Source organism: Leptonychotes weddellii, chromosome 4 (assembly GCF_054177405.1).
Source record: "Leptonychotes weddellii isolate Sample4059 chromosome 4, ASM5417740v2, whole genome shotgun sequence".
NCBI lineage: Eukaryota > Metazoa > Chordata > Mammalia > Carnivora > Phocidae > Leptonychotes > Leptonychotes weddellii.
Window position 1 is genome coordinate 139959058 of NC_138372.1, and position 14106 is coordinate 139973163.

The window sequence follows — 14106 nt, forward strand, 5'->3', positions numbered from 1 at the left end:
TCTGACCCTTCCCCCTCTCATGTGCTCTCTCTCTCTCTCAAATAAATAAATAAATAAATAAAATCTTTAAAAAAAAAGAGCAAGAATAGGAGATACATCTGGGTGGGGAAAAAACCCTAAAGGAAATGAGCCCAATAGGCTGCCCCATGAAAAGTCTCAAGATTCTAAAAATACATCTTAATGAGAAAACAAAACATAGGATTTTAATACCAATATACTTTTACATATGGAGCCAACAAGATTAGGCTCCCTTTAAAAAAATCTGTCTTGACTATTTGATGTGAAGGCTAGTTTTTTCTGGAAGAAGTATATGTACTTCACGCAAGTAAAAATACTTAAATCCCTTTTGGTAATTAAGATGCAGTAACATTAAAGATAACTACTGTACTACAACATGAACAGGATATCTATAGCTTTATTAAGCTTTCTGAGCTTTCCTGGTGTAGTATAGGGAACAACTCTTTAAACAAATTACTATTTAAACCAATTACTATTTTGATTACCTTATAGGGCAGATCTGTCACCTCTCCAATTAGAAAGATTAAACACACGTGCAATACAATGACTGCAGCAAATACAAGGTTAAAAAATAGAATACCTTAGAAACCCTATACATCTTTCCTACGTGGCAGTGGTTGCATGTCCCCTAGAATAAGCATGTTCCTGCTTTTCTAATAATCATTTCCTTGTTATTTAGTAATAGTTTTATTGTTCTTTATGCCCCTAAAACATTGGCTTTACTGGTTCTGAACTATAAATAGCATCCCTGTTATTTTTCTACCATGACTGACTTCTTTTGTTCAACTTTATAGGCTTCATTCACCCATCCAGATAGATATGACCAGGGTCCATTAATTTTCATTGCTGTGTAGTATTCTGTGTAGATATTCCATTTATTTATCTGACCTGGATCCGTGGGTTACTTCCCACATTACTTATATTATTATTTACGACATAACTTTTATTATTTATGTACCTAAGAGGCAGTGCCATTCAAACTATGGCCTGCAAACTAGCTGATCCAGAAGTTAAGAACCAAGCAGTACAATGCTTTACATTGTGGTACAAGAGCCTAGCTTGCTGACTGGCAGTTTAGGTAGCACTGGTCCACGGCTACATAGAACTGTTAGGTTTTTAGTGAAAAATGGTCTTCAACTCTTTTGCTCATTTTTCCTTTTTTGGCTTTTTCGGGTTTTTTTGTTTTGTTTGTTTTTTTTTACTTGTGGGAGCTCTTCATGAATTTAGGATAACAAATACCTCATTTTGAGTATTTGGGGATCGTTTTTGTTACAGTGTCCACGTTGAACATAAGACCCCTTCCTGGGGTGCCTGGGTGGCTCACTCGTTAAGCGTCTGCCTTCGGCTCAGGTCATGATCCCAGGGTCCTGGGATCAAGCCCCGCATCGGGCTCCCTGCTCAGCGGGAAGCCTGCTTCTCCCTCTCCCACTCCCCCTGCTTTTGTCCCTGCTCTCACTCTCTGTCAAATTAAAAAAAAAAAAAAAGACCCCTTCCTACTTTTGGTCATGCCAAATAGAATATGTTGACCATACTGAACTTAGATGATACAATACTTATTTAGGAGCTCTTTATAAACTGGGCACAAGAGGATCCTTACAGCAAAAAGCAAGAAATAGATGAAAAGTCATACATTCAAATAAACCTAATATTGTCTGCATAGGCACATAAATCATAGTAGGGAGTTTTAACCTTAAAAAAAAAAAAAAAAGAATTCAGCCAAAATATAAAACTGAAAAGCCCCTACAAGTTAAAGAAGTTTTTTAATTAAATATAAGGAGAAAGAAGAGAACGTGTAACTTATGATTCTTACTAATCAATGTTATAAGATTACTACGGCTACTTATGTTCCCAGTAACAATACCTTACAGCAATGCTGTCCAAGAATTTTCTGTGATAATTGAAATTTTATCACTGCCCAAAACAATAGCCATTAGCCACATTTGCTCCCCAGCACTCACAATGTGGCTCATGCAACTGAGAAGTGAATTTTAAATTTTATTTAGTTTTAACTTTAAAAATTTAAACAGCTGCCTGGCTAGTGGCTACTATACTGAACACAGCAGTGCTTAGAGGATGCTATTTTCCTAACAAATTTTAAATTTCTAAGGATCAGGTCCACACACACAGATTAAAAACTGCCCCACCTCCAAATAACTTTGTTCAAGGTAACAAAGATCAATTCACAAGTTTACAAAGTTAGACTGTAGGGGCACAAAAAATAACAAACTCCATAGCAAGTTTAGAAGAGATGTTTAAAATGTGTGTTTACATAAGATAATGAAGAAAAGGCAAGGGGCGCCTGGGTGGCTCAGTCGTTAAGCGTCTGCCTTCGGCTCAGGTCATGATCCCAGGGTCCTGGGATCGAGCCCCACATCAGGCTCCCTGCTCCGCGGGAAGCCTGCTTCTCCCTCTCCCACTCCCCCTGCTTGTGTTCCCTCTCTCGCTGTGTCTCTCTCTGTCAAATAAATAAAGTCTTAAAAAAAAAAAAAAAGGCAAAAAGTTCAGAGAGCAGCATTTGAAAATAATTTATCTTGGGTCCTTCTCCAAGTCAATTAGTTACAGCCTTTTAAGACCTCATGGTGGCTAAGTATGGCCCAGGCAGGCTGAACATCAGTCTAATCCTTGTAACTCAGTATGCTGTACAAATATTTTCTATGCATGCCGTAACGTTCTTCAAATTATTCATTGGAATAGAGAAAAGGATGGCTAAATCTCTGCTTCAGTTAGCTTGTGACAAATTGCTTAAGTGTGCAAGGATGACCCTGGAATGGAGGTGAAGGACAAAAATAATACCGGTTTCCTAAGCCTTACCAATGTGAGAGCACTTCACTTGCAACAGCCTCCTTAGGCTTCTCTGAACAATGGCCAGCGTAGAACAGCCTTCTATTTACCTAGATTTTACAGTTTACAAGGTACAAATACCTCATTCACTCCTAATTGGAATTAAGTGTCTCAAAATTTCGGGGGGAGAGGGGGTCTCAAAAACACTGAAAATAAGACTACACAAGGGAGTGTAATGGAACACAAAACTTGGTAGCCATTATTAATCCTCCTGGCTCAACTATCTTTTGTAATAAATGCAAGAACCATTTTATCCCCTTTAAAAATTGGTCTATACTGCTTTCCAGTCTTTTTGGCCCTCCCAGAAAAGATTCTAAATTTGCCCCCCCCAAAAAAAGCCATGCTCCCCAAACACTGTTATTCATTAACATATCTTCACCTTGTGCTTGTACAGAATACTTTCCTGCTAATTTACACCAGCAGTGAGGAACCATCAAATACTATTTTACGTATGCCAGGGGATACACATACTTTAAAAATGGTGTATTTCAAGGATAGCAGTTTTATTTTGTTTGTTTTTTTTTTTTTATCAAAGAGCACCAACAACCATTAATGAATGTTCTGTTGAATTTGTTTGCAGACTCTGTAAATTATCCAAACAATTTTCTCCATAGTAAATCAAAAACCTGACCTGACTACTGACAACAGCAAAACATGAGAAAACAATACTAGTAAATTCATACAGAACATTTTTTTCCCTAGTTAAAATAATTCCAGTTTAGTTAGGGCAGGTCCTATTAAGGCATATGTAAATATCACCAATCAGGAGACAAAACAGGAGTATTTAAAATGATTTTTTTTTTTTAAAGATTTTATTTATTTATTTGAGAGAGAGAGAATGAGAGAGAGAGAACACCTGAGAGGGGATAGGGTCAGAGGACGAAGCAGACTCCCTGCGGAGCAGGAAGCCCGATGCGGGACTTGATCCAGGGACTCCAGGATCATGACCTGAGCCGAAGGCAGTCGCTTAACCAACTGAGCCACCCAGGCGCCCTAAAATGATGATTCTTATGAAGTTCCTACATGAACATGGTCAACTAATGACAACCACATAAAATATTTTAGACAAATTTTAAGAGCCCATTTAAACCACTCAATTAATAGAAACCTATTTCTAGATTTAGATACAACTTATTAAAAAGTATATGGTAATTATTAATCCAATCTGACTTCATCACCAGGTCTGCTAATAAAGCAGTTGGTTAGAAGAGAATTTAGGGGGCACCTGGGTGGCTCAGTCATTAATCATCTGCCTTCGGCTCAGGCCATGATCCCAGGGTCCTGGGATCGAGCCCCGCATCAGGCTCCCTGCTCAGCGGGAAGCCTGCTTCTCCCTCTCCCACTCCCCCTGCTGGTGTTCCTGCTCTCGCTCTCTTTCTGTCAAATAAATAAAATCTTTAAAAAAAAAAATAAAGAAGAGAATTTAGTTTTCTGGAAAGGATTATTTAAAATTTTTCCATTAGGCTAATTAATTTATTAGAAAACAGCGATAGCTAAAATAACTTGAGAATCAGCCCACTGAAAAAAAAACCACACCAGCATAAAGCCATAAGGAACTCTTTTAAAGGCATTCAAAAGCTTTTCCACAAGTACAGGACCTTCATTAATCTCAGATACTACAAGTGTTAAATATCTTTATAGTGCTCATAAATTACATCATACACATATTCCAAAGAAAAGTTTTCAAAGAAAAACTCTTATGTAAGCAACTGCCCAAGTTTCCAAATACTTAATCAACTATCTAAAAATTCAGACAGTTACCTGATTTTATCTGAAGGGAAATCCTAGAGTTTAGACCACTTGTACAGAACTAGTGGAGTATTACACCGTTTTCAAATAGAGTTCACATAGCTATATGCTTTGCAATGCCAAGTATTTTCCACAAAGACCAGTGTGTTAAGCCCTTTTAAGGACTTCTGGTTTTCCAAACAGTATTGTTGCTCCACAGGATTTTAATGTTCAGTATAACAAACTCCTACTGATATCTAAGGACATTTCTGGAATGTAGAACTTTCATTTGCCATTTCTACTAATTCTAGTCAAGAACCTTTGGAGTCAGATCTTCTCTGAATTTAAAATTTCTCAGATTTTAGAAAAGTACTATAGTACACATACTTTATATAACATTCTCCAGGAGGCCAAGCTAACACCCTGTAATAACATTTCTTCAACAAAATTTAGGAATATTGGCACTAACTGGGATAAGATAAAAATAGCATCAGCTGAAGGTTTTGTTCCCAAATCAGTTTAGGTTTCTTCAAGAAGGCTATAAAATTTTAAGTAACTTTTAGACTTTAGAATTATATGCATAAAGGATTGTGGACCTGTAGCTTTGTAGCAAAGCTTCTAGTACTAAAGTTTTGTTCAACAGAATAATATACATTGTACCTGGACATAATAAATCAGTTACTCTGGCTGCCAGAACCTGCAGAATAAGTATCTTTAGGATATTCTACCTGTGCTCATCCAACCCCAAAAGAGGAGTAAACTATGAACTTTCCCAGTACTACGTTAATTATTTTAAATAAAAACTACTTTCCCAGATTTGGCAGAATCATTTATTAACCTATCAGTTCACTGATACAAGTTTAAGAGGAAACATCACTAGAAATATTAAATATAATGCAGTTATATTTACATTAAAGAGGTTTCAATTAAAAGCCTGTCTTTTAATATGATCTTCCTTAAATCATGAAGCTTGTTCTTGAATTTCCATTTTAGAATCTATTCATGACTGTGATGTCAACTAGACCGCACCCCAGAAAAGTTAAATGTCCAAGCCAATGAGGGGGAAATATCAGATATATTGGAAATAGAACAGAGGACTAACAAAAATCAAGGGATAACGGACTTGGGGCTGAGATGGCAGCAACAGTGCTTCTCTTTAACTATGTATACAAGCCACCTGGTTAAAATGCAGCTTGAATCAGGTTTGGGTGGGGCTGAGATTCTGTATTTCTGTTACAGATGATGCTATAATCCCCAAACCCACACTACATTAATGAGGGGTGCTTAATACACTCAAAAATGAAAAATCATCGTTATCAGTTCAGGGCTAAAGGAACTGTTCTAGTTACAGCTATGATTTTAAAAATAAGCAGTTTGCTCAAACTCACACAGCTAGGACAAAGCCAGTATGAGAAATCCTCCAGTCGGGTTTCTGTCAGTAGAACTTTCAAGAAATCCTATTATTTAAACTGTTTATTTTACCCTCTCTTTAGCCTTGCAAATGTGTTGAAAAGATCTGCTTTAACTTACTTTAATTAGATAGAACATACATTTTTATTTGATAGAATCTAACATCAGACTATAGAAACACTAAATTGATACCCTAAACTTTCCTGAAAATTTCAATTATTACCTCCAAGTCTCTGGACAACTTAGAAACATCCAAATCTCAAAACCTAAATTTCAACAGCAAGAAACCTATATAAAAAAAAAAACAACTATACAAATTTAGCAGCACAAATTCAAAGAACAGTTTACTGTAGAATTATATTTTGCACAGAGTTTAAGTTCAGTCAAAATTCATCCAAGAAAATCTGTTCAGAAAGTAACATGCTGGGAGACACACATATATCATCTCTCGGTAAGTCCTCGAAAAACAACCAATTTTTCCCCACCAGCTGAGTATCACAGAAAGTCATTTCATAAAACAATTAGAAACTCTAGTAATCACATTATACCTGGCAAGATGCTCAAGCTAGAAAAACAAGATTCAGCTCTTCTATCCCATACTGTGGGGTACATAGCATCAGTGAATGGAATGAAGAAAAGAATCTTTTGCTCTATTTAAATATGTCTCTTTTGGGGCGCCTGGGTGGCTCAGTCGTTAAGCGTCGCCTTCGGCTCGGGTCATGATCCCAGCGTCCTGGGATCGAGCCCCGTGTCGGGCTCCCTGCTCCTCAGGGAGGCCTGCTTCTCCCTCTCCCACTCCCCCTGCTTGTGTTCCCTCTCTCACTGTCTCTGTCAAATAAATAAATAAAATCTTAAAAAAATAAATAAATATGTCTCTTTTTTCTGATTAAACCCAAATATTTAAAAATTCACCAAGTCAAACAGTTGAATGATGGAATAAACCACTGCCTACACCTTAAATTAAAAACAAAAATCTCTCCAACTTATATTAAAACCTGGACTAGTAAGATTTCCTAAAACTTAAGCTTGTGTTCCGTACTTAAGTATAGTAATACTTTTTATGTACCCAAAATAAATTAAGTGATCTAATCATTGGTAAACAATGCATACAAAACAATCAGTATACCCATAACTGCCAAGCCTTTATTTTAGAGATTTTTAAAAGAGCTTTAAGAGTCACTTCGCTTTAAGAGATAAGTACACTTTCAAGTTTTGAAAAAAACTGAGCAACAAGAACTCTCCTTTACTTCAATCTTACATGACCCCCAGCTTAGATGTAAAAATACTTACATGGACAAGTTAGGAGATGGAACCCCCCTATCATCAGCTAGGTTCCCAAGGTGGCTCAGCGTTGAAGTCGAACTGCTCTCTATACAGCACTTCTCCTAGGCCCTCTGGGTAGTTGTATACTTGGTCAGAAAGTTCGCCCTAAAGAATGAAATAGAAGTAGTAGTAAACAGTCCTAAACTAAAAAAAAAAAGTTAGGTTGTGCTTCAAGCAGATTAAATTGATTTAAAGATTAACTGTAGGAATAACTTTCAGTTTTAAAAGTGTTTCATTAGTCACATTACACAAATGATGTTTTCAAAGGGTTTACCAAAGCAAAGCACTTTTTTCTGTAGTAAAAATTTCCAAGCTGCTATAGTACAAAATTCTCAGAGCCTGATGTCATGATCCTCTTACCAACTTGTTTTATCTACTCACTCAGTTTCCAGCCTTCATCTAATTTCATTTTCACTTTTATTTATCCTCCAAAAACCCAAATTTCTAAGTGGCCTAAAATTGAAAATTTGCAAGTACCCTTATCAACCTAATGTATAATGTTCTGGCATGATCTGTAATCTGGAACTACCCAGGACATTTCTCTTACTCTCCAAATTCCAAGTTCTTTACTTAAAAAGTGTAAAATCTTACTACATACCAAAAAGAAGATCTATGACTTAGCTGATACATCATGTATGTGAAGTAACACTTGACAGCTGCTTTGTGCATTAGGCAAGTAACTTAAGGTTTACACCTCTCTTCCTTATACCTTAACCTACCTAGACTTAAGTCTACAATCACTAGAACAACATATGAATGTGGAAAGTGCTTAACATGTTACAAAATGTTAAGTTTTAGCTATGGTTATTACCTATTATGGTTTGCTTGGATGGACTTCTTACTTCTAAACTGCTATATCTATACTTCTAATAATTAGGTGATTGCTACTTTAAAGAAGTATAACCTGACAGCATTTGCTAGAAAGGGTGATGAGGAAACCAGAAAAATGATGAAACTAGAAATTAGAATGTTAAGAATCAGAGAAATTTCAGAATTACTCTAGGCATCTCTAAAGCATCTCAAAAAAATAAAAATTAAAAAATAAATAAAGCATCTCTCGTCTCCACCAGGATAGAAGCATCCTTGTGGTTCTTTCAACCTACTAGGAGAATCTGCTCACACACTCAGATGAGTCAAGAACCCATACCAACATGTTAACAGTGATTATAACCTTACATTAGATTCCAAATGATATACTCCAACAAAACAAAGATTGATTCTTCCCACACCAAGATAATTTTAAAAATAAACTAAAAGCTGACTCATGCTGGAGACAGAGACAGAGTTCATTCTCAATTATCCTAAGGAATAGGTAATTATCCTGGGTGAGACACTCTCATTGCCCCCCCCCCCCATATATCCACACAGCTATTCTGCTTAATGCAACCCAAGAGCAGTGATGTAAAATGTTAAGGATATTAAACTTCAGACATTCAAAAATGTTCTTCAGCATGATCTCTAAAACATTTCCACCTAACAAAAAGATACTAGTAGGAAATGAAGGTCCTAAAATATGAAAGGCACACCTTAGTAAAATAAAAGGGGTACACAGGGTAAGAGGGCCATTTACATACAGGATAAATAGAATATTTGTACAGTTAAAATAAACCATAAAGGAAATTAAATGAAAATGTGGAGAAAAAGAGGTACAGGAAAAGATAAATCTCATTTAGAATGGAATGTGTAAATCAGTTGGATCACGAACAACATTGCAATCTAGTTCTTTTAACTGAAGAGAATGTCTCATATCTAGGTGAACAAGCATAGGGAGAACTAGTCTTGACTGGTCAGCAGGTCACTAACACACACACACCCACACCCAAACCCTCCCATTACTTTTACAGTAACTATCCCGAAGCCTAGAAGCCCCAAATCATCAGTATTTCTCTGAATGACACATATCGATTGCCTTTACCAATGACTTTGAAAGTTGCCATGTGGTATTCCTTCCAAAACCCCCAAACTCCACCCTAATTATGAGAAAAACATCGGACAAGCCAAATTGGGGGACATTCTACTGAATATCTGGCCAATACTTCTCTAGGCTGTCAAAAGGACATGACAAACAAGGTTAAGAAACTGTCATAGATCAGAGAGAAATGGGGAAGACACGACAACTGAACGTAATGTGGTACCTTGGATTATCCTGGAACAGAAAAAGGACATTAAAAACTGATGAAATTCAAATAAACTCTGCAGTTTAGTTAAAAGTAATGCATCAAAGTCACTTTTAGTTTTGACAAATATACCACAGTAAGATGCTAATAATAATGTGAACTGGGTGAGAAGTATGCAGCTCTGTACCTTTGCAACTTTTCTATAAATCTAAAATTATTCCAAAAGTTTATTTTATAAAATCAGGCAAAATAGTCACATAATGGACTACCATTGAGGAATATAAGTAACCACCTACTGATATATGTACCACGGAAGAGTATCAAAAACCTGCTGAGTTAAAGCCTTTTACACAAAATAATGCTAAACAGTGTAATTCCATTTACATGGGAGTTCTAGAGTAGACAGAACTAATCTATGGTTTAAAAAAAATCAGAATCCTGGTTGCCTCTGGAGAGTGGGGGGATGGCATTTGAAGGCACAAAAGAGAAGTTTCTGGGGTGAGGGCAATGTTCTACTTCTTGACAGGTCTGGATTACACAACTCTTTTTTTGGTCAAAACTCATAAAATGGTAAGACTTAAATCTGTGCACTTTACCGTTACGTGAATTTTATCCAAAGTTTTTTTTTTTTTAAGGAATAAACAGTATTAAACTATGATATGTTCTTATGAACTGAAGTTAAGAGGGGTGAAGTGTTTCTGGCGTCTCCAACTTTGAAATACATGGAACAATGAGATGGATTGATGAAAGGATAGGATGGCAAATAAAGCAAAGTGTTAAATGCATCTAGGAGAGGGTACAATGCTTTCGCCTTCTTTGAAAATGTATGAATTAAACCAGAGTGGCAAAAGAGTAGGCACTGATTACTTGATTACTGCACCTACTATATCACATTTAATCATTAGGAGCCTATCTTTCCCACTAAATGTAAACTCCTCAGGGCTCCTTTGTCTTCATGACCAGCATCTGCACTCACATATTTGTAAAAAATTAAAAGATTAGGACCTTGCCCGACAATCATTAGCCATATTTCTGCCAGGTTCGTCCCATCAACTCTTCCCCATCACAGAGCACTTCTCTCTCCCCTAAGAGTCCTTAGGTTCCCACCCAAGCTGGGGGCTTAAAGGTGGAAACACCACGGAACAGAAAAGATCTTAACAGATCCAAGATGCCACCACAAAACTCAGTTAAATATGAACATCAGGTTTCCGAGTCAGCAGTGTAGCCCAAGAAACATACACGCTCATGAAATATTCTGGGCAAGAGTTAAAAACGTCACCATCATTCCTTTTGGCAGTCAAAATAGTACTTGATAAGCCACCCAAGCCTACCGTTCTCCCTCTCACTCCCCAGGAATCGTGGCGCGGACGGGAAAACGAAGCCATGGTGACTAATCCTCAGGCTCCAAGAGGTGACTGAGGTTGAGTGAACGCGACTTGGCCCAATCAGGAGCGCCGCAGGGGGCGGAACGGCAGCCCCGAGGCTTCCAGAAGGGGCCAAAGGCCTCTCCCTCGCTACCTGACACCGGGGCTTCCCTGCCTCCGGGCCCCGAGTGGCGTCAACTTTCCTCCACCAGAGGGGGGCCGCACTCCCCGCACCCCCAAGAACCCGTCCTCCTCCGGCAGCTGTCAGAGGAGGCCGCCGCCAGGCCCGCCCCGCTCCATTCATAAGGCCCCAGCCGTTGCAGCCCTTCGCGCCGCCTGCGGGAATACCGGAGGCGATGGTGCGACCGGGCTCCTGGCCGGGGCTGCGGGACCAAGGCCCCTCAAGGCTGCAGCCCGGCCCCCTCCCCGGAAACAGCAATGCACCACGGGAGAGGGGTGGGGGCCGCACGCCGCCAGGAGACGACGCCGACCCCCGGCGGAGACCCCCGCGAGCGCCCCCACACGCACACGCCCCCTCGCTTTAACCGCGGCGGCTCCTGCTCCGTCGAGCCGCAGGCGGCCGCCTGAGGGCCCCGAAGCGCGCCCGCCACCCCAGCCCGCCGCCGCGGAGGGACCGACCGCCGCCACACACACACCGCCGTCCGCCATGTTCGAGGCAGCCGGCCGCGGGGCGCTGCGGGGCCCAGCCGGTAGGCACCCGGCAGCTCCCCGAGGCCGGCCCCGCGCCCCCGCGCCCCTCGGGGTCGGTACTCACGTGAGATAACGGCCCAAAGAGTCGGGTAAAGCGTCTTCTCTTTTTCGGCGGAATTTTTAAAGAGGGATGTGGTTACCTTGAGCAGAAATACCCAAGGCGGCCTGGGCCATAGGCTGCGGGGACGACGTGGGGGGAAAAGCGCGGCACCGACACCAGCTGTGCAGCAGTGGCGGCGGCGGCCGAAGGGAGAAATAGAACAGCGCAGGTAAAAGAATGGCGAGGGCTGGGTGGGGAGAGGATTCGGCCTCGTCACACTGCAGAGCCGAAGAACGAGAAAGGATGAGAAGAGGCGAGAAGGAGAAAAAAAAAGAAACACTGCAGCCGAGCGAAAAGCCAGAGAGTGTGGGAAGGCGGCGCCGGGGACGCCAGTATTTATAGTAAGGGGGCGTGGTCTGATGACGTCACAGCCGGCCGGGCCGCCGCGCGAGCGGGGCGGAGCCGGGCTGCGGCCCGGGGCGAAGGGAGGGAGCGGAAGAGAAAGGCGTGAGACGAGGACTGGGGAGGCTGGGGGGGGGACGGGGGGGCGAAAGGGGGCGGGGCAGGACGGCCGACCCCGGGTGCAGGTGCCGACCGCCTGGTGGTGGCTTCCCGCTCTCCCGCGGGCGGTACCTCCTCCGCCCGCAGAGCTCCTGGCGCGCGGACGGGGGCGGTGGAAGGAAAAGGGACGCGCCTGGGCCGGAGCGCAGCGTCGCCCCGCGCCTCCACTCCTCAGGCGCCTACGCTCACGCCTGTCGCTGGCCCCGGCGCTTTGGGAGTTGGGCCCGGCTCTCTGGCGGCCAGGACGCCGGGAGCCGTGCTGGGCCAGGGGCGGCGGCCCGCGTGCACTGCCTGGAGAGGCTGTAAGGGAGGCCTGTGAAGGCCTTCGCCGGAACTCCCCCCTCGAGAGCACTACGCTTTTTGAGGGTTCCACAGGCTATGCCTGGGAACCGCCCTCCCAGAGTGAGGTTTCAGCACTCGTAGGATACCGCGCTCCTTTATGGAAACGAGTTCCTCTTGCCCGGGATGGGTGGGCCCAGTGCCGGTGAGGTTACAGAGCCTCGTGACCGCGTGAAAAGATCCCCAGTGCTTGTATGTTACAATATGGTGCAGTAGGAATTTTTTTTTTTTTTTAAGGAATGTGGCCTCTGTGTCCTAATTTAAAGGGTTGGTGCAGTCACACCCAGTCCTTATTGATGAAGGACCAGTGTTGGAGAGAGGATTACTGATGTTATAAACGCACATTACTTTAATCCTCCATCTCGTTTTCGCATTTTAATTTTACTACTTAATAAACTTTTTTTTTAACGGGGGAACCTAGTACGACCTACATTAACTTTTATTCTCATCTTTCAAGAATGTCTTCATATTAGTGATCAGAAACCTTGAGTCCTCTCATGCTAACGCCTTGCGACTCGGAGTCAATGACACAAGTGAAATATGTATTTACACATCCCTCCGAAGTTAAGATCTATGAGATTAAGACCCTTTTTTTTTTTTTCGTTCTTCCACACCTTCAGCTTGCTTTGTGAGCAGCACTGTGGTTGATTAATAAATCATAAATTAGGAAGGAAGAGAAAGAGCCTTCCTGGGTGGAAAGGTAGCAACGCTGAAATGTGGGCTTTTGGAGGAAGGTATTAGGTAAAAATTGGGAGCTGTGGACTCTTCCTAATTTCGTTTTTCCGTATTTCATTTTGCTATATCTTGACTTCCCCTTCATTCTATAAAAATTCTCTTTGATTCAGAATATAAACACAGCACTTTACTAGACCCCCTGGTGGAAGGAGGAGGCTAGAGATGAATACACTACTTGAAATTTTGCTTACAATCCAGCAGGAGAAATAAGAAAACTACACAAAATAACTAGATTGTTTTTACAGGTAAATAAGTAATATGCTGCGTGGAACCTAGTGGAGGGAGGAAATGATTGCAGCTAAGTGAGAAAGGCTGCTGGGGAAAGGTAGTGATAAATTTTGAGAGCAGATGTTCCAGTCATTGGGAAAAAGTGATTTTGAGAGCAGATATTATAGGCAAGGGAACCAAGTGAGAGAAGGCACAGAAATGGACTAGTTTAGAGAACTCTGAGTGGGCTTTCTGGCTCCAACATAGGGACCTGGTTGCTAGTGAGATTGAAAAGGTAGGTTAGGGTGAGATCAAGAAGTGATCAGAGTTTGGACTTTATTCTGGAACCATTTAAGCTTGGACACGATATACTCAAAGATGTTTTTAAAAGATTATTCTGGCATCAGTTGGCTTGAAAATAGGTAGAAAGTTTGGAAGACAAAGTAGAGGAGACTTACAAAAGTTAAGAATACTAAGGGTTCAGAATGGATGGAAGGGAAAAGGCATAGAAAGAATAGAAGGTAATCTTGAATGTCAAGAGGGATAAGAAGGTGTCAAATGATTTGGGTATATTAAGCTAATCAACAGGGAGAATTCTGGAATCATGAACATAGGTAGAAATAGAAGGACCCAGTTTGGAGGGTAGAATATGAGCCTGCTTTGAGCATAGTTGAAGCTGTTGATATAATACCCATGTAAAGGGGTCCAAAGG

The 14106-nt window shown here is 41.2% G+C and overlaps 1 protein-coding gene across 5 annotated transcripts in view; it reads right to left on the reverse strand.

Moving 5' to 3' along the window:
* The window catches only part of AZIN1 (antizyme inhibitor 1), a 31893-nt gene extending 19965 nt beyond the window's left edge, over positions 1-11928 (reverse strand). For 3 of the 5 annotated variants that reach the window (XM_031040542.2, XM_031040541.2, XM_031040540.2), the window contains exons 1-2: positions 11577-11928; positions 7288-7425 (exon numbers count right to left, since the gene is read on the reverse strand). The gene's annotated coding sequence lies outside the window, so the exon portion shown is untranslated. The remainder of the gene's footprint in view (positions 1-7287; positions 7426-11576) is intronic. The other 2 variants (NM_001301799.1, NM_001291763.1) reach the window with 1 other exon arrangement.
* Positions 11929-14106: the final 2178 nt, after the last annotated feature.